We start from the raw sequence: 21,230 nt of genomic DNA on the forward strand, positions 1-21,230 counted from the left end.
CTCCTGCTTCCGAAATACAGAGAAGAAAAACAAATGTCCCAATCAGAAGGTGAAGCGAATAGACTTGTCAGTGTGCTATTCTTTCAGTTAATTGAAGACTGCCAAAATCTTGTCGGGAGACACACTGACGTCCTGACATTTCTTTGAGATCCAGCAAACACAGAACGCTTGAGTATAATCCTGAACGGAATAATAATTCAGGTTGCTCTTCACACACACCGAGTTCACAGAAGCCACTCACAGTGAAAACCGAACGGTTCCAGAATTCATCAAGGACAACACAAATGTCCCTATCACCAGAATATAGCAGATTGGCGAGCAATGTCTTCTTTCGTCTAATTGAGGACTTTCCAGAACTTGTGGGAAGGCCCACCGGTGTTGACGTCCTCACTTTCATCAGAGAGCCAGCAAATTGTACTCCGATAACCCTACTCCTGCAGGGTATTGTAATGAAAATTGAACTTTCTAATCACCATCAGAATTTCCAGGGGAGACTGTGAAGCTTTTCGCCGAGGACAGAACGACAAAGTATTGCCAGAGTCTTCACGTTTATTCATACTATCAAGGACACGATATTTCTTTTGGAGTGAAGCAGATAAGAGGGGTAGACTTAGGAACTTGTGTATTTTTGAACATGTACAATGAAGGGAGAACTTGCAAAACTTATTGCATTAATTGTCATTTTTTTAATACAAAAAAGAGAACTGTATCCAGAGACAATAGACAATCTGTGATCCAGGCAAAGGAGGACAATTGCTCCAATACCTGCAACCTACCAGCAAAGACATAGAAATCCAGAGATATTTTTGCATAGAATATATTAACGTTAGTCTTTTCATTTGATGATAGAGATGGGAAATCAAACCAGCAGCATTGTCACCCCCAGGAGGAGAGACGTACTCATTGTTCCAGAACTATGTGCCACCACTTAACCTATAGGGGCATAATGTATTTATGCATCATATTCATCATTGTTTTATTATCACTGACAATTCGAAATGCATTTTTTATAGGTGTAAAAAGTGTTCCGAATCCAGTGCACCCACCTAATAATGTACGCATGACACCCACAAAAGCACCGAAACCCTTTATAGTGATCCCAGTTCCTAGGAGGTCCGACACAGGAGTGAGTGAACTTGAAATAAATGTGATTAGCAATGACACACACGCAGTGACAATCAAGTTGAAAAGCCGGAGACAGGGTCGGCAGAGTAAGAATGAAAGAGGGTTAATGACAACCACACGCATGCAAGCGATGAGTGCACACACACCAGGTCTAGTGTCAATGAAAGCAGAATCGCAGGCCAAAGAAAGGGAAACGTTTGGACAGCCAACAATGAGAAGCTACCCTACAAGTGAAGTGATAAGACAAATGGGAAAAGCTGAACCTTTAAAGAGACAAAAGGAGTTGGAGAACAAACCAACCAAGACAGCATTGGCAAGCACGAGTCGTGCAAAACTGTCACGTGCAGAGATGATAGACGAATCAATTTGTCCATTCATAACCAGAGCCAGGAAAATGCAAGAGGAGAAGGAAAGAATTGCAAGACTTTTGCCTACTCCACTAGTACAGATGAAGAGGCCTGAACCGTGGATTGAGGTACCTGAGAATCCACCAGTGAGAAGAAGCTACATGGATGCTATTAAGGATTTGATGATAGCGAACTACATGAAAACTGTGAGAATAAAGAGAAGCATACAAGGTGATGACAATGAACTCAATGACTACTTGGACAGCACTGCACATTTGGGAAATAACATAAGGTACCAGCATATCATAGAAGCTGGAAGACGGAATTCAGAGGAGGAATGCTTTGTTTGTGCACTCCTACCTTAAGCATGGGGAAGTCAAAGATCTTTGTAGCTGTAGAAATCGATATCCAGACAGCACACTGTCTGTCACACATAGCAATGTGCAAGACCAGAGGCCAGTTCATGGGAAGTGATGCCTCACTGAAATGGGCAACTGATCTAAATGAAGACAACTATGTCCAGGACATAAAGACAAGAAACAATGGAAAGACAAAGCACATTGTGATCAGATACGAGAAGCCTGGAGTTAAAGGAGATCAGAAGAGAGGCAAATCAAAAACTGAACATCCAAGAAAGAACTCCAGAAGAAGCCAGAAAATGGAAGAACAGAGGTCAAATGCAGATCTGGGGAACGGTACTTTCACCAGACAGATGGGAGAAAGGAGTAGTGATTTGCAGAGCATGGATGATCCTTGGAACCTGCAAAGAAGCAATTGAAAATTTGCAGAAGATATGCAGACCATTATGGCTGAGACTTGCAAAACTACTAACATGGGTCAAAGACAGAGAAAAACCCCTACATATACGGCCATGGAGAATGCCAAATTGTGCTTCAGAAACAATGGTACAAGGAAAATGGGAGAAAATCAGAACTGTGGACGTATCGTTGATGCCACAGGAATGGCACATGATACCGCAGTAATCATGGATCATTATTGGGCATGTGGATCCAGATCATATATCAGGCTGCCGAAGAATTGGGGAGGTATATGTACAATAGTGAATGTCCATGTTCCAGCGTTGGTTATTCCAAAAAGTGATCTGAACATTGACAGTTTTCCGAAAGCCCATGCTCACCTAAGAAAAAAGAGATATGTGGAACTGATTAATAGAATTAAGAGAGAGAATTACTTTTCTGCCAAATCAGAAGAAGCTTTTCACTAAATCCCATATGAACACAGACTGTTCAGCCTGACCTCATCAGTGTTCACGACAATCTTCATGCCACAAGCTCAAGTTGGAGCAAATACTAAATGGTTGCAGATAGCCAGATGGGAGTTACTGCAGACCATCAACACGACAATAAAAGGATTCAATGCAATATAGGAAGAGTTGAGGGTTATTCGACTGATGACTCTCAAGAACAGATATGTCCTTGACATGATCACAGCTATGGATGTGGGTGTTTGTGCAGAAATCAGAGAATCATATTGCACATTTATACCATCTCACAATGACGAAAATGGAACTTTAACAGGGGCCATAGGTATGCTGACGAAACTACAGAATCAAATGATTGACGAAACCGACAAAGTGTACGATGACAGTTGATTTGGATCGCTATTTTCATGGGTTCCACAATGGATGGCAGATGCATTCAAATTCTTAGGAGCCCTGCTAGTGATGATATTGCTTGGATTCCGTGTTATCAAAATAATAATCTCTCAGTGCAGGAAAACTGCAAAAAAAAAACCATAGGGATGAAGATCATGATTGATGTCGAACCAGGATTGAAGCCCAAAGACCTGACTGATGAATAAATAAGAGACTTTGTGAAAGCTAGCATTCATGCACCAGAAGCAACAAAGTTTCGGTATCCAAGCAAACACAGAAAGTATGTGGGAAGATGGATCTACCGCAGCCCAAATGGACAATGCCAACTGATGACATGGAACAAAGACGGGATTCATAAAAATATGGACCCCAAAGAGACATTTCAACAGACTTTCGTGTGTGAACGAGAAGTGAATGCAGAGGATGCAGAAAAGAGGGATACCAAGGAAAGAATAGAAGTGGTTGATGAATCGCCCAGAGGGGGGAGTGTAGAGGAGGTCCCAAGCCTGACCCGCACTCAAATCGCCCGTTTTGAAGTGCCAGGAACTTTCACGCCGAAGTATGTGACGTATGATGAGCAAATAAACCAGCAAAGAGCCGCAGTGGGGCTCTGCTTGGTACCTATCAGACTAACAGCAGCTATTGAAGTACCTGCACTAAAGAAACCTTGGACAATAAGGTACCCATTGAGAAAACCATATCGACAAGTGAGACAAACTGATGATTGCCTAAACACAATGCCTGAAAAAGCCAAGAAAGTCCTAAAGGAAGATGAATAGTGATGACACAAGAACCCAGACTGACTCACATATAGAAGATATGATAACCTGCGAATGACAAAAGAGATGAAACACCATGGATAAGCGACATCCAGAGTTTAAAGTAAAATGACTGATGTCAAATGTAAGAAGCTCATGCCATAAGCGTGATGATGATATGCAGCCAGTTTACACATGTACATATGCTTGGAACTGCAAGAAAGCTGAGAAAGTCGTGTGGCTTGCTATGCTTAGTAGTAAGAAAGATTGCGGTAAGCGCCACATATACATATCTACCTCAAAAAGGAGCATTTTATACAAGTATACTTACACTGTGCACAAGAGCAGAATCAACCAAACATTACTAAAGACCGCAGGAGAGGATCCCCTCAACACGAGAATCGAAAGCTAAAAGACAAGAAACGAAACTCAGAAACATGCAACCCATACCAAGAAGCCAAGGTTGCATCGGCTGACACAGACGAACCGTAGATTCGATTTATGAAACAAAGAGCAGAGTATCTTGTTCAAAGAAGTCAAGAAAAGCAGCAGTATGCAGGTGGTGGGAGAAAGCTAAATCAAATACATGAATTGCATGGAAAATCAGACAATTTTACGTTGTCTGAATCACGTGACCTGCCAAGCAAGAAGAGTTGGAGCCTTCACACCTTACCGCACCCTTGTGCCATGCACACATATCTGAACTCTTCCAGACAGAGATGCAGTCTCAAGCCCAACCAACAAGAAATAATTGACACATGGCCATTGGGGAGGTGATTCATTATGGCAATGGTTGGGGGAAGGCTGGGAGAGCGGACGAGCACCCTGCACCTGGCCGACCATTCTGCATGCTGCTAAGCTAGTGGAAAAGTATGAGGGGGTTTGTTGCCAACCCAATCATAATGGACCAAGTAATCGGGGATCGTATAGTTTGTAGAACCACTGGGACGTCGTACTTTTAGTGACGTCCACAATAGCTATTCTGAAGGAAGGGCTTAGATGCACCACCTGACACTGGTTACCCAATCCTGTCACTGTGTTACCATATACAGATATAGTATCTATAGTAAAGTTACCTTCCTATAACAAATAGAATTGCATGCAACATTTTAAGCGTTACACGTCAGTGATGATGAGTTTTTAATATAAAAGATGTGTTTTCTATGAAGTTCGTTGGAGTTTAAGTGAGAAGGAAGATTGAGCGGTTGCTGATGTTCACTGAACGCCCCGTTTTTTTTTACTTGTCATTAAACAGACTCCCTTTGCCAAACCATTGAGTTGTCATTATTGATTCGATGCTAGAGTACTAATCTGCATCCCCATCTATCACACGGGTGCTGCTGCCTCATCCTAAAGTGCTATTGGGCAACCCCCAGCTTTATGGGCCAGTTGGGGTCCTGGTGCACACACCCTACAACACTGGTGACCCTGAAGTGGTCCCAGACTCTCTGTGAGGTTGGGAGTCCCCCTCATTGCGCATCCTGGGCCATGGCGCTCGTCTGCAGTGATCAGTCCCTTGTGCACGACTTGAGGAGGTTTGCAGGTGTCATGTTGCCCAAAGACCTGCCTGTTACTTGGAGTGGGGCTTGCACCCAGCTTTGTAGGTGAATTGAAATGGACCCTGCATCCGAGGTGCTCGGGAGAACGCATAGATGTAAGTGCACTTTTGTGGAAGAAGAAGAAACAGAGGTAGAAGAAATGTGAAGTTGAGTGTTTTCGAGTATGTAAAGAGAGCAGACCATTTGGCGATACATTGGTGCTATAGTAGTAGCCAGAGGGGTATCATCCAATGATGGGAAAGAGGGTGTGTAAAGTAGTAAAATGGTGATACCAGAGGGAAGGCAGCACTGCAATTAGAGCAGTGGCCCAGTATATAGAGGTCCAGGGAACCCTCCACCCGGCACAAGAGGTGTGCAGAGCGGTAATTCCCTTGTCTGAAGGCAAGGAAACAGAGGAAGGGTTTAGACTATTGTGGAAACAAGTGTGTTATATGTTTGACAATATTTTTGTGTTCATAGTGGTTTAATGTTTTTTATATAGACTTGTTGTGGTGTGGGCTAATGGTTGCCCTTTTGTATGAATAGGGGTGTGTGGTGGTGAGTGTGCGAGGAACGGGGAAGGGGGTGTGGATTGGGTTGCAGAGACATTCAGAGAGGACACAAGGAGTGTCCGCAGCATTGGGTGCTGTAGGGGAACAGTGCTGCTGGATCTATCTGAGAAATTACTATTTTTGTTAAGGAGAGAAGTGGGAAGAGTAATGAGTACCTCACTCAAGTATATGTGGTATGTGCTTCCGCGGTACCCGGAAAAGATTCTCAAACACCATTGTCAGTGGGTCGCGGATACAAAAGGGGGAATGTCCAAGCCATCGCCCAAAGCGGGCCCAAATAACAGGGATGTGTTGTGACATATGTATACATATCTGGCTGTGAAGTATGAAGGGAGATGGCTGAGAAGTTGCAGGATATTCTCAAACTCTTGAGAATGGTCGAGGATTTAGAAGATGCCCTAGGGGAACAGAAATCACAAATGGAGGTAATACCTACACCTGGTGTTATCCCATGGCCCTGCCTCCTTATGGGTGTTTCCTCTGGCAACCCGATGCAGGGTATACCAACTGTGAATGGTCATAAATGTGAGGTGGACATAAATTGTCTTTGTCAGGATGATTTGCCACAACTTTCTGAACATATATAAGACTTCTGCAGCAGCCTTATACAGTTCTTTCTTATCCCTACCCTAACAAGGATTTCCCTGCCTAAAATAAACGAAAGGAAACACTGTAAAACAGGATATCTGTTTCTCACACTTATACATACAGTGAGTCAACAAGGTAATGCATATCAGTCTAAAGGCAACACAATTATAACAGTAACATTCACAATATGATCACAGTCTCTCTGTATAATATGGGTGAATTGCCCTTCCCCACATTTAAGTAGAATTCTACTGAACAGTTCCAAAATAAACAAGAAAATCCTGGTTTGTATCAAAGTTCCAACACAGTTGTTTTTGAATCCAATTTGACAACAGAAAGTTTCAACACAGTTCTTTGTGTCTCCAACTTGACAACAGAGAGTTCTAACACTCAAGTTGTTCAACAAAAAGGTTCTTCCTCTTCCTCTTGCAATAATTAGATTGAAATTGATCTTTTCAAATAAACAAAGAATATTTTCTTAGTTTGTTAGTAGCAACATAAATTGTCTTTGTCAGGATGCTTTGTCACAACTTATTATTTCTTAACATGTATAACACTTCTGCAGCAGCTTTATGCAGTTATTTCTTTAGCAATGAAAGTCTGTCAGAATAACTTGTTAACACCACTTCACAGCACTTCAACAACCTCTACCTGGTTTACTTCCATGCCAGGCCTACTACTTCAATTATACCTAGATGACTCCATTTCCCGGCCTACCAATTCAATGGTTCGCTGATCGGCTATTCTCCCCTGCCCAAATAGTAATTCACCACAAGTGTCCCTTGTGTTTAGAATCAGCTTACAACAGTGTTGCAGTTTTCATTGCTTCAGAACATCACACTTTAAGCAATTCTTAAAGCAAAGCAATATTCACATTTGTGCTTTTGAGTACTCTTTTGCACTTTCCAAAACCTTTGCAAGTTATGCTCCTCTCCTTCAGAGTAACCTTTTCCAGAACGGCAGGCTTCTTTCCACTCTTGTTCTCCCACTGTGTTAGCAAGCAAACACTGACAAGGATAAGGTTTTTACTCTTTCTCTTCCTTCACTTTGGCAATGTGGGTTTATACCAGGTTTTGGTATATCCTTCTTCAAATATGGACAATCATTTTTTATAAACTTTGACATTTTCATTAGTCCCCTCCTGCCTTTCGCAATATCTGTTGGTATTGTTTTAAATTACCATGATTTTTCTTTCTTTTGGCTTGGGTTGGTTGTCTGCATTAGGTTTTAAAAGTATTGTCCCATCTGATTGCTGGGTTCTCAACAAACTCACATGCTATACAACACAGTAATTCGTTTTGGAAAATAAATATTGTTTTCTTAGATTTCTGATACTTCAGTATTCGAAATTGCCTTTGGTGTTGCATTCACTCGTACGCAAGTGTTTTCTACTTTGGAAATGCCTGTATTGAGCATGCAAGTGGTCTCGAAGCGCTCCAGGGTCACTATCGGCTGGTGAACTCACTGGGTAAGGCATGTGCATCTGATTCCCTCGCTGCTCACAGGCACACTGCTTCAGTGGCTCCTTGAGACCCAGCAATCTGCTTCTTTTAGTTTGCGGCCTCCCATGCCACTTGTAAAAGGAGCTTCCTTTGCTTCAACAACTCCCTGGTACTCGCCAACCACCACAGTCAGCCTTGTTGGAAAGAAAGATTTCCACGCTTTCGCTTCCCGCGGCACAGCCTCTGCAAAGCAGGTCTTCAGAGGGCAAGCCTTCATCTTGCACGATTCCTGTGGCACAAACTCTGCAATCAAGGCTTCTGGAGGTAAATACCCTTTGAGGAACGGCTACTGTTATGTGCTCAGCAGTGATCCCATCATCTTCTCCCTCCTCCAGGTTCTGCTTCTGCAGCTTCCACTGCTCACACTGCTCTCAATGCTCCCTGTACTCACTAATGGCCTGCACCTGATGGGGCTTTTTAAGCCTCTCAGTCTTGCTCAGGTATGGGTCATTTCCATTAACAAGCTGACCACTTCTACTGTTTTGTTCCTCTTAAGCCATTTTCCTCGTCCAGATTCTTCAGGAATTATAGTCCCCAATGACAAAGTTTGTTTTTCTTACTTGATTTACAGTTTCAAACTTATTTCTGTTCCCCATAATATTCTTTAAAGGAATATCATAAGGATCCATAACAGGACAGGATTGAATAGAGGAATAAAGTTCTTTAGAGTTTGAAATATTATGAATCACAGACTTTCTTTCACTGTAACTTTGGGAGTTAGGGGAGCTTGTAGCTCTATGAGTTTCCATGGTTTTAGAAGGGTCTTTCTTTCTTTCTTTCTTTCTTTCTTTCTTTCTTTCTTTCTTTCTTTCTTTCTTTCTTTCTTTCTTTCTTTCTTTCTTTCTTTCTTTTTGATTTACCCACATTATTTATTTATTTTATTTATTTATTGGTCATTTTTAGGCACTTATACAATTAGCAAAAACGGTTTCAGAGCGCCCACGGGGCAATAGGTTGGGGACAGGGGAAGGAAGATAATGAATTACAACAGAGTTACATAAATAATTGAATTAATATTACAAACCATGGGAATACAAGGGAGGGTGGACAAACCTACACTGCCTTGTGAGTGTTCAGAATGTGCATTTGTAGGGGGGGTAATGGAAAGGTGCTGTGGTGCTCATAGAGAAGTGCTAGTGGTGAAGTGCTAAGAGAGAAGAACGACGTAATTGGAAACTCTTGCGGGAGCCTAAGTCTAAGTAAGTGCAGTGAAAAATAGACAGCGGCTTTGATGAAGGATGTAGGGGGTCAAAGCCCTGAGCATACATAAGGGCCCTGCACATCAGTCATGCTGCTGTAAGATTAGCAGGGAAGAGAAGAGGAGAACGAAGAATTAAAGAGAAAGGTCTTTAGGATTTTTTCTGGTAAAGTCGCCTCTGTTCAACTTGTGTAACAAACAGATTGTTATTACAACAAGCCATTACATAGAGGAAGACAAATACCACGTCTCACCCCACGGAGTCCTCTCGTTCCACTGGGCACCTTCTCCTCCCAGGTGATTCTCCCACGGAACACCACCCACTAGGTCAGGATCAGAAAGCATCTGCCTTTCCCTGGCCACCTGGGAGGAGGCTTTCGGCAGGGGTTTAGTGAGGCGTCCGTAGGATTCATCACACAACCACCAGTATGTTCCCCGACTATTGCTAAAGCAGGAAGCTACCACTGCTAGCATGAATGTCCCATGCCACTCAGCGGATAATGCAACAAGAGACCCATTGGTTATGGAAGTAGCAAACAGGGTGAAGAGAGAATTAGATGCAGCGCATTGGAAAACAGATACAGAGCGGGCGTGAGCAGTGCAGGAGCAGGGGGAGGAATGGAAAGTGACAAAAGGTGCAGACGAATGGAGAGCAAGGAACATTCTGTTCTGAATTGATAGTAGAGTGATCAGGGACATGCAAGTAACTGCAGCAATGATACCCACAATGCTGGGGGAATCCAGAGGGTCCATTGCATGCTGTCAGTGTTGATTATGACTCAACCCCAACAGCCATAGACGCAGAGGTTGCCGAGGAGGAAGATGAGTGGGCGTCAGAATCGGAGCAGAGGGAGAATCAGGAGGATGAGATACCTCCATAACCATCACCAAGGGTAAAGAGCCTATGGGGGACGAGGCTTAGGCACAACCAGGTTGAATGGCTGTAGCAAAAGACAAGCTAGAAGGGAGAAACACACAGGAGAAACGGTCGGGTGCACAGCTTCCGTTACTACACAAGGGACATGGGATGGCACAATACATCACCTGGCCATATTTAGACAGATTAAGGTATTATCCTAACTTACAGTGGCAGCAGGTACATGGATATATGCTTTAGAAAACAGGCTGCAGAGATTGCATTACCAGTAGGGGACATGAAAAGTGTATTCGCTGCAATGCTAGGAGAACAGGCAGATGGCATATGGCTGAAGGCAGGGTATCCAGCGGTACAGATAATGACAATCATGATGGAGCACAGTTTAATGACTGTCAAGGTCGAGAATGGAACGCTTTATGGTCAGCATGCCCAGGCACACCAGATATCAATTTGATTATGGGCTGTACCATGAAGCTAGATGAAGATCCGACATTGTATATAAACCAGATTCCAGAAATATGGAGGGTGGAGACAGAGGAGCACTGGGACAAGAATTTAGTAATATTTTGGAAGGGACTACCCAAAGATGTGCAAAACGATTTAAAATAGGTAGTAGGGATATAAGCAAAGGGATGGGCTGAGACTCAGGCAATTATAGTACACCACCATAGGAGAAGGCAGGAGAAGTTAAAACACACAACGAAGCAGGCACAGCAGGCTGAAGCAAAGTTAGTATTGAAGAAATTGATGAAGTTATGTGTAGAAGGGGCACTGATTACCAGCGCCCGTGAGGGGAGGCAGGACATAAGGCACACACTGGAATGGACGAAGGTGTACCAAGGGTACACAGACAATACAAGGGATGTGGGAGGTTAGCAGAGAGGAAGAGGAGGTTTCCAGGGAGGATTAGGAAGTGGATTCGGCCAATGAAGCTGAGGTTTGGGTGACCGGGACTGTGTTGGACCTAGCAGCAGGACAAGACACTTTACGCAAGAGTGCAGGAGCAGTCAAATATATCCATATGTGTGATACTGGAAATGCATCGGAGGGACAGTGCCTCCGTATCCTTGTTCTTTTTTTGCTTATCATGTATGTTCTGACTTGTTTTCCGTGCAGGAGTTCATGTGGGACTCCTGGCGGTGCGGCTGTTCTTTTTTTTGGTTTGGTGAACTGACCCTTGGGATACCCTTATGGCGCCAATGGGTGGGAGTACGACCCTGTACTCCTAATGTATGTTTTTGGGCACCTGTGTGTGGCTCACAGAGCAGGGAACGGGCTGGTGGCAGCTCCATGCTGGATTGACAGGTGTCCTGCGCATCCTCCATTTATCGTAATCTGAATAGATGAACCAAACATGGACAGGTCTCCAATTAGGAATGCATCAAAAGTTATGCATTTCGGAAAATATTTTCTTAATACAGAAGAAAGAAACTGCCTCTGTAAATGCTGATAGGACCCAAAGGCTTCTCATCTGACAGTTCAGTTCAGCATTACGTGGCTTTCGAAAACGGTCTCTGTGTGTTTGAAGCAACAACAGGAGAGGTCCCTGTCTTGCTGCATCAAGTGCGGATCCAATCTGCAGCAGCAGTTTTGTTGAAGTGACCCTAGTCTAAAATGTCAGATGAGAAGCCTATGGGCACTATCAGCATTTACAGAGGTGGTTTGATCCTTCTGTATTAAGAATTTTCTTTCTGAAATGCGTAACTTTTGGTGCATTCCTAATTGGAGACGAGTCCTTGTTTGGTTCATCTAATCAGATTATGATATTTGGGGTTAGAAGATAAACACCAGTACAAAAAACTTTTTTCTGGCCTGACGAAGGCCTGTTTCAACACCAAGGGAAGACTACCGCGTGGATGTGGACTATTTCATTTTCTTAGGTCGAAACGCAGTGCGTCGACACCACTTTTTGTTTATCCATTGGTTCACTTTCAGTGAACAGAAGGGTGATAATCAACAAGCACCCCATGGGGATGGTGCGAGTTACCTAAAGATAAGACTGTGAAGGAGACATTATAGAACTCTCAGAAAAACACAACAAACACAACTGTGAAATGTGCCCATTTCAAATAATCTGAGCCTAGTTTATTCCAGGCAACAAGAATATATGATATTCCGTCTTTTGCTCTTTATGTACATTGTGGCAAGACACCGCTCCGAAAGTGAGGTTCATATATCTACCGGACCTCCCATAAAAATGGATAGAAGGGTATGAAAAATGTTATGGCACAATAGCATAGGCCAAAAATGAACTAACCCAGATTGAATGTCATTGTGTATTATGTAGAATGCATATTTTATTTATGTATGAATTAGTATGCATAGGCAACCAGAGTCTTCACCTATATGTATAATTTTTTTTTGAATAAATATAATTGTTTTGAATAAGAAACAGCGTTGTTTCTTATATGAATTGGTTTGTTTCAGAGTGATATTAGCTAGAAACTCTCCAGGGTTGTGATTATTGGGACTTGACTATTACTAGTCATAAGAGCAACAGGAGCAGGAGAAAGTTTGTGCTCCACCCCTTTTTTTCATTGTTATATACCTTATTGACCACAGGCCCCTCGGAAATATAAAATCAAAAAGGTACGACCTATTTCTACACTCATATACCACCCACAATCAAAGATGATGCCCCCAAATGCCCAATACCCCCCACAAGCACCTAACCCTGTACAAGCACCACAATATGAGTATCCAACACCTCCACACCAACAAATGCCTAATGCAGGTCCAATTCCCACACATCCTATTTACAGCAGCAAGCCCCACAGCCCGCATCCCATCCCTGGTACACGGACCTCTTACCACATGTTACGGTAACCCATAAGACCGGAGCAAGTGTAACACTAGGGAGTGTTTTTCCACGTATGGGGTTTAAAATGTATCCCCAATTGGACAGCCCACAGAAAGTCCTGACGTGCCCAGTCCTGTCAGTCACTGCCAACACAGAAGAGTAACCCAGGTAGGTGTGAGGATAGGTAGTAAAACATGTACCTTCTTGTTAGTGACAGGTACTATAAAATCCTGCATAAGGAAGGTCACTTTGCCTTATTAGGAAAAGTCATGGCCAGGCAGGGGTTCCATGGGGTAATAATGACGGCTCCATTTACAGAAGACTTACCCATCAAGGTAGGCACTCAAGAGGTGGTAGACCTGTAATCATTTTCAAATGATACCCCAGTAAACTTGGTATGTAGGAAGCTTCTGAGTAAGCTCAACATGACTATTGCATTTACTGAGGACAGTGTAGTGTGCGCAACCCCAGGAATATATTTTGCTTGGGCTGCTGTGATAATTCCAGCACTTTATAGTGATAGCGCTACTGAAACATTTCTGGGGTTTTGTGTGTTTCTGTGCATTGGGGACCCGGCCTTGCAGTTCGGGCCGGTCTGCTTCCATTGGTGACAGTACCAGACTGATTTGCATATGGCTGAACCACTTTTGCAATGGTGCAAACAGGCTAAAAAACGGTGGTGTGGAAGGTTGCCGACAGCAATTCCAGTGGTTCAGATTGATTCAAAACCTCCCACCCATCACTTTTTTGGTTACAGTTTGTATCCCATTGTGAGAGAGGGTATGCCCAGACGTGGGTCCCTTGCACACTGTGCCATGGGAATCCAAGCTGCACCTCACTGAGGAGGAGCAACAAGGCTGAAACATGTCTGTGGTTGCTTGTGTTTCCGTGCAGAGGGGCCCTCACCTAGCAGTTTGGGCAGTGCTGCTCCCCTTGGTGGCAGTATCTGACTTATTTGCATATGGCTGGACCCCTTTTGCAATGGCACAGATGGGCTGAAAATGGTGGTGTGGCAGGTTGCCCAGAGCAATGCCAGTGGTTCAGATTGATTCAAAACCTTCCACCTATCACTTTTTTGGTTTCTTTTTCTTTTTGCTAACAGACAGGTGCCTATACATTCAGATTTGTTTAAGTAACAGTGCATGTGCAGGCTATTATCGTTTCAGATTTTTTAAGGGCTCTGAGCAACAGTTGTTTTTTTCCCTCTGTTCCCACCCTCTTTGAGCGCTTTGAAGCACATGCCAGTGTATAGGTGCTATATAAATAAACAATACCATACCATACCATACCATGGGTGCCAGGAAGGAAAGACAAAACATGGCGTGTGCCAGTCAAGTTTTTGTTTAGGCCGCAGACCCATCAAAAACATGCCCCACGAACCATCCTCACACTAGGTTTAGATGCAGCAATAATCAACAAGAATAAGGTAATACTGTTATGGACAGATGAGGAAGGAGGCTAGTGGCACACAGTTTTTCTGTTTGTATCCCACCCAGCCAACAAGGGGGTTGTCTGATGAGGAGTTGTTGGAAGATGTTAACAATGATGGACAAAGACATTTTGAAAAATGTATTCCTTGTCAGGACATGGTGCAGCACAGAGAAGTACCACACACTACACTTATTGCTAGACCAGTACCCTGCCACTTACATGGAACACATGGCAAAGGCACCCAGCACCCTGTGGACCAGTAACCCCCACAATGGATATTTATTGAAGAGCATAGGGGCCATTCACATCAAGCTGAAGAAGGGTGCAATATTACCTAGAGAACCTTGTTGCAAGGACTTAAAGAAATGCAGAAAGTAAAATAGTCACTCACATGGACAGGAGAAATGAGCACATATTTTCAAGAACATAAGAATGCTATAAGTAACCCTCCAGTGTTAGCAACCCCTGATTACACAAAGTAATTCTACTTGTTCTCAAATTCCAAGGGAGAAGTAATGACAGCAGTGTTGATCCAGACAACAACTCTGGGACACAAGCAGAATCTTAGACTCAGTGATGCAGTGTAATTTCCTTTGTGAACAGGTGCTTGCAGCTACAGCTTTTGCGATTGAAAAATATTCTGCAATAATCATGGTGTGCTCAGTAACATATGTGGAGCACACTGTTTTTGCCATTCTGGAAAGGTCTAAATCAATCCCCACAACCCAAAGTGCATCAGGTTGTGAGGTCATACTATTCAATCCTTTCATTCACAATGTAAGGTGTCACACAGTGAACGCTGCTACATTCATTGCAATACCTGTTCAGCCAGGGCAATAGGTGCATGAATGTGCCACGTAGGATGGTCCAAAGGATGGCCTAATTCGGGAGTATGCACTTGAAGAGTGGGAGGTGCTATTTGTTGATGGTTCATCAGCGATTGATCAGGAGACTAGCCAAAGGCATCAGGTGCTGCAGTGGTACAACTTTTACATGGGAAATATGAAGTAGGAAATAAAAAGAGTTTATCAACACATTAATCTACACACGCAGCAGAACACATTGCACTGATTGTACCACTGGAAGCATCACAAGGGTGTTTAGAAGTGATATATTCTGATTCGGCATTTGTCACATCCACAATACATCAGGGTTCTCCAAATGGTGAAGGAGAGTGTTCTAGAGGGCTGGTGGGACACCTGTGCAGCATGCAGCATTGCTAGAAAGATGAATGTATGCCTTATCCTGCCCATTAGTAGTAGCAGTGGTGAAATGTTTTGCCCACACTTGGGACACAGACTTATTTTCACATGTTAATGATGCCACAGACAGGGCTGCCAAAGAAGCAGCATATTTAGCATTTCGGATATCACACCATAGCCTGAGATGGCCACACAACAATTGCAGCTAGAAGTGTCTTAGACAGCAGTCCCGCTCACTCAGATAATTGAATTGCAAGGTCAGGCACTCCACGAGGAGAAGGGTTTTTGGGTTACTCATGGGTGCTCACTCTCACAAGCAGATCTTATCTGGAGAAAATACATTACAGGTAAAGTAGTAATGCCACAAGAATTGCTTATGGTTGCTCTTGAGCAACTGCCCTACCCAATGTATATGTCTAAACAGTACGTTGCATCTCACATTCAGGAGGACTGGTTTGTCTCCAACCTTCAAGAAAAGGTTGATACATGTGTGGCAAACTACAATAACTGCAACCGCTACAGCAATGGACATACCCTCGGGATGTTGCGTGGTACATCGCCCCACCCAACAGGAGGCTTTTGGGAGCTTCACATAGACTATGTGGACATGATAAACAGGTGCATTAACTATCATTATCTTATTGTTGTTGTGTGTCCATTTTCTCATTGGATTGAGGCAGGCCCTTGCGCACAACCCAATGCTAAATCAGCTGCCATATGTTCAGTTTGCAAGGTCTTTTCTCGCTGGGGGATATGTAATGTCCTAAAGTCAGATTACAGGGTTCACTTTTTCAACAAATTATTTAAAGAGATTACATCCCTATTGGGGATAAAACATACATTGTGCTTGATTTACCACCATCAAGCCAACAGAGGTGGAACATCTCAATGGGTTTTTGAAACAAAAACTGTCAAAGTTTTGTCGTACACTGGGGAGGAACTGGCTGCATTGTCTTCCTCTGGCTCTGTTCATCCTTAGGAACCAGCCAGGTAAGGACCAGCACTAGTAACCACATGACATAGTGATGGGGAGAAGGTTACACACACCTCTCACACCTGCACTCACTGCATCGGATGCACATAGGACAGCAACGATTTTGGGGGAGGAGTTATTTGAGGGATTTAACAAAGGTTACATCTGATTTTAACACATCAAAAAACAAATAATTAATTTTCAACCAACCAAAACCATCTAAAAAAAAAACACATTTTTGTTCTTCATTTTTGGGGGGATTCCCCTTTTTTTATTCATACTTTGCCCCCACACACAAATCTACTATTCTCATTCCCAACCACTTATATATAGTTTTAAAAAATGTGTTATTTTTTTTGTTAGACGTTTTGGGTTTGTTAAAAATTCCATTTGTTGTTTTCAATGCGACAAAAACACTGCATACCTTTAACAAAATGTATACAGATAATTTCCCAACAGCTTGCTCCCAGGAGAGATGAAACTGCTGCCATGCCTACGGTTGACCCAATGTTTCTGCAGGTGCCTCAGCTCTACCCCAGAGATTTCATATGTGTGCACTCCTTCATGAAAAAGTGGAGTACCTGTCAGTACCAAGGTCCATTCAAGGTTGTGGATGCCACTGCGTCTGATGATAGAGTGAAAGAGTTGTGGTATTGGGTCCACTAATCTGACTTTCAAAAAGCAACTGCTACTGCACCACTTTCTGCAGGCCTTCAAGAACAGTGACATTAAACACTATATTTACCTTTATAGTGACATCCTTGTTCTTGCAACAGATGCCCTCCCCACGGGCACCATAACACTAAGTGCTGATTTATAGAAAAAGTGTAAAATCCCCACAAAATACTTTGCACCAAAGTATTTCATGGATTCCAAAGTACAAACAAACCCGAGGCACAAAGTAAAAAGAGGTTATGCCTGGAATGCCGACAACACGCCCCTATGCAACCAAAAACATTGCCAAATAACCTTTGCACCTACGTTTGCGTCTACCTTTTCCCCAATCTCCAGCACCCCAGTGAAACTGCATGCTGTCCCCCCATAACTCAAGGCCGCAACCTCTGCAAAACTGTGTGTGGTCCTCCGTAAATCAAGGTAGCACCCAGGCAAAACTGTGTGCGGTACTCTCGTAACTTTTGCAGTTCCCCCATAACTGAAGGCATCAACCCGGCCAAACTGCGTGTGGTCCCCCGTAAGTGAAGGCAGCACCCCTGTGAAACTGTGCATGGTCCCCCCGTAACTCAAGGCAGCAACCCCTGCAAAACTGTGTGTTCTCCACCGTAAGTCAATGCAGCACCCAGGCAATACTGTGTGCGGTACTGGCATAACTCGTGCAGTTCCCCCGTAACTGAAGGCAGCAACCCGGCCAAACTGTGTGCAGTCCCCAGGTAAGTCAAGGCAGCACCTCGGCACAACTGCAGACCATCACCCCTAGTTTTAAGGCACCCAAACTGCTGGCCTACACCCCTAAGTCATAGCAGCCCCCTCAAGTCCTGACACCACCCCACTGACCTCCACCACAACCCCCGAGCAGCCCCCCAAATCCTGACACCACCCCCACTCATCTCCAACACAACCCCCACACAGATCCCTGATACTACACCCCTCTCCTCACCCCACTCACCTTTTCCACAAACCTAAGACAACCTCCTCAAGTCCTGACACCCCCCACCATCCTCACTCACCTCCCCCAAATCCCAGGAAGCCCCCTGAAGTCCTGACACCACCCCCACTGACCACCACCACAACCCTCAGGCAGCCTGCTCAAGTCCTGACATCACCCCCACTGGCCTCTGTACCAAGCCCTAGGCAGCCCCCTCAAGTCCTGAAACAACCCCACTGACCTCTGCTTCAAGCCCCAGGCAGCCCTCTCAAGGCCTGATATCACTACCACTGACATCCGCTCCAACCCCCAGGCAGCGCCCTGATACTACACTCCCCATACCTCATTCACCTCCACCACAAAACCCAGGCAGCCCCATCAAGTCCGGACCCCTTCCTCACCCCCGCTGACCTCTGTCCCAACCCCCAGGTAGCCCCCTCAAGTCCTGACACTAGCCCCACTGACCTTAGCCCCAAACCCCAGGCATCCCCCTCAAGTTCTGATACCACCCCCACTGATCTCCATGCCATGTCTCAGGCATCACCCTCAAGTCCTGACACCCCCACCACCCCACTCACCTCTGCCTCAACCCCCGAGCAGCCCCCACAAGTCCTTACACCACCCACACTGTCCTCCACCCTAAGCTTCAGGCAGCCGCCTCAAGTCCTGACACCACCCCCACAGATGTCTGCCCCAAGCAGTCCCATCAAGTATTGAAATCCCCCACCACCCTCGCTGAACTCCGCCCCTTTATCAGTCCAATATGGATCCTCAACTTACGTCAACTCATCTGGCCTGCCTCTGCCATGAAGAATACCTGCCACATATCATCCGCCACCACGGTCGCCACCACAATCAACCTGGGGGGCTACTGTTGAATCCAGGCCTGAAGCATCTTCTATTACTCCCCTGTAGACCACACTGATCTGCACATCAACCGGATAGCACACCATTGCACCACCTACACTGTGAGCACCCAATGTACATGTGACATGGCAATGCAATGCAATGTGGCATATGTACAGGGTCTTTGTGCCATTGCAATGCCCTTAAATTACTGCAAGTGAATGCCCTTGGAGGAGAGAAGTCCAATGAATCACAGAATGGGCATAATCCAAAGAATGTCTGGGTGCATTCCAGCCTTTGCAAAAGTAGGCAGTTAGGTAGGGGTCACAAAGTCCATGCCAGCGACCAAAGCAGAACAGGCCAGTGTCGGGATGATGTTAACCATCTCAGAGAGTGACTCAGGCAGAAATAAAATTGTAGCAGCTAGACTGAACCATTAACCATTAATCTAGGGACTAATTTGCATACCAGTGGCAGAGGTGATGCATGATATGAGAGCAGATAATGGCTGATTGCAAATGTGGGTGGGTGGTTGGCCATACCTTGTGAGGGATACAGCAATCTCCCATTGAGTGCGCACGTGATGAGTATAGCCCAATAATAGACCGTGAACACCCACAATGAAAAATATCCACAACAGTGAAAGAATTGTCGGCACTTCTGCAATCACAAGCAAGTGCCAAAGGAACACCGAAACATCAGTGGACATGAAATTAACACAAAATACAACACATCATAACTTCATTAGCCAATGTTCCTAGGTAAATGAAACGTCACCACACACAGCACACAAATTAACAGAGTGGAACCTGAGGCAAGATACATGAACAAGTGAGTATAAATCCACAATGAGAGAGCACAAATGCAAACATCACATATCTCACACATCAACACAACCAACCGTGTCTGCACACCATTACACACACACCAGAAAATGTAATTCAAACAACACCAGTGCTAAACACACAGACCCTGCACAAGGTACGAGAACAGATAAACAGATGTTCCCACCTCAAGCTGTCTGATGGCTCCATTCCTACATGTGAAATTCATGTGCATATGTCCAAATCAATCAAAGGAATGCCAACATGTCAAGCATTGACAAAACACAAAACATCAACAAACACATATGAACACATTCACCAATGGAGTACAAACACAACCATGCCATACCACTATTACACACACATCAAAACCATGTACCCAAAATAACAACGTGCATGTTTTTCAAAGCACAGAAGTAGGCAAGTGACACATGTGCATGGCAAACCTGTCAGAGATATGATTTCGGAAAGCACAGCATCTCCCCCATCTTCTAGAGCTGACCCATGTAAATCGAGCACAGATGCCACTTCCATTAAACACCAGGAGTACGCACACATGTCCCCCAGCATCACAGTAATGACATGACACACACTTTGAGGACCCAACCCACATCATAACCATTGGACCCATGCACTCTGAGAACATTGCAAAAGTAAAAGTGCACATGGCCAAAGAGACTGCAAAAAGTGTGATTTGAACAACATAAGTATTAAAAGTATGTACACACGAAAAATGTGAAGTGAAAGATGTCCAAGGATGAAATCAAATGAAAGTCAGCAGGCTAGTCTGATGGGATGTTGGACAAGGCTCCCACCAGGGCTGACTCCACCACAACATCCCCCTCCTGTAGGCATGCCTCTGTATGTTCCTGGAGGGCTCGCAGGGTGTCCAAAAAGTATCCCTCTGCCTCCTATGCCACCCTCCAGGACTCCCTCAGGATGGCTGCCTGCCCCCTTGCCCATTGCTCCTCTACCTCAGCGATGACTCTCTGAACGGCATCATCCCGTGTCTGCTGCCTCTCCACCTCCTGCTGCCTTGCATATCGTTCCCTGTCAGACATCAGGTTCTCCAGGTGAATCCTGACCCCCTGACTCAGTTGCGGTCAACATTGACCTGCAGAATGTGCCCCCTAACGGCCACCATCTGCTGCTGCCTGGAAGTGAGTCCCCTATGTCTGGACTCCCTCCATCTAGATGACAGTTGTCGTCGGGGGAGTATGGCACCTGCACTGCCCTCAAGTGCCTGCTGCACCACCATTGCCTGTTCCTGCATGGGCTCAAGGGCTTTCTCAGAGACCACCTGTGCTCCTGATGTAACGGACATGGGCACATCCAACCAGGGTGGGGGTGGAATTGGTGCCAAGGGAGCCATGGCAGTAGGTGGCACGGAAGCTGCAGTGGAGGGCAACTGGGCCACAGAGGTGGAAGTGG

The sequence above is a fragment of the Ambystoma mexicanum genome, chromosome 3q (genome assembly GCF_040938575.1).
Source record: "Ambystoma mexicanum isolate Mex_15411 chromosome 3q, UKY_AmexF1_1, whole genome shotgun sequence".
NCBI classification, from domain to species: domain Eukaryota; kingdom Metazoa; phylum Chordata; class Amphibia; order Caudata; family Ambystomatidae; genus Ambystoma; species Ambystoma mexicanum.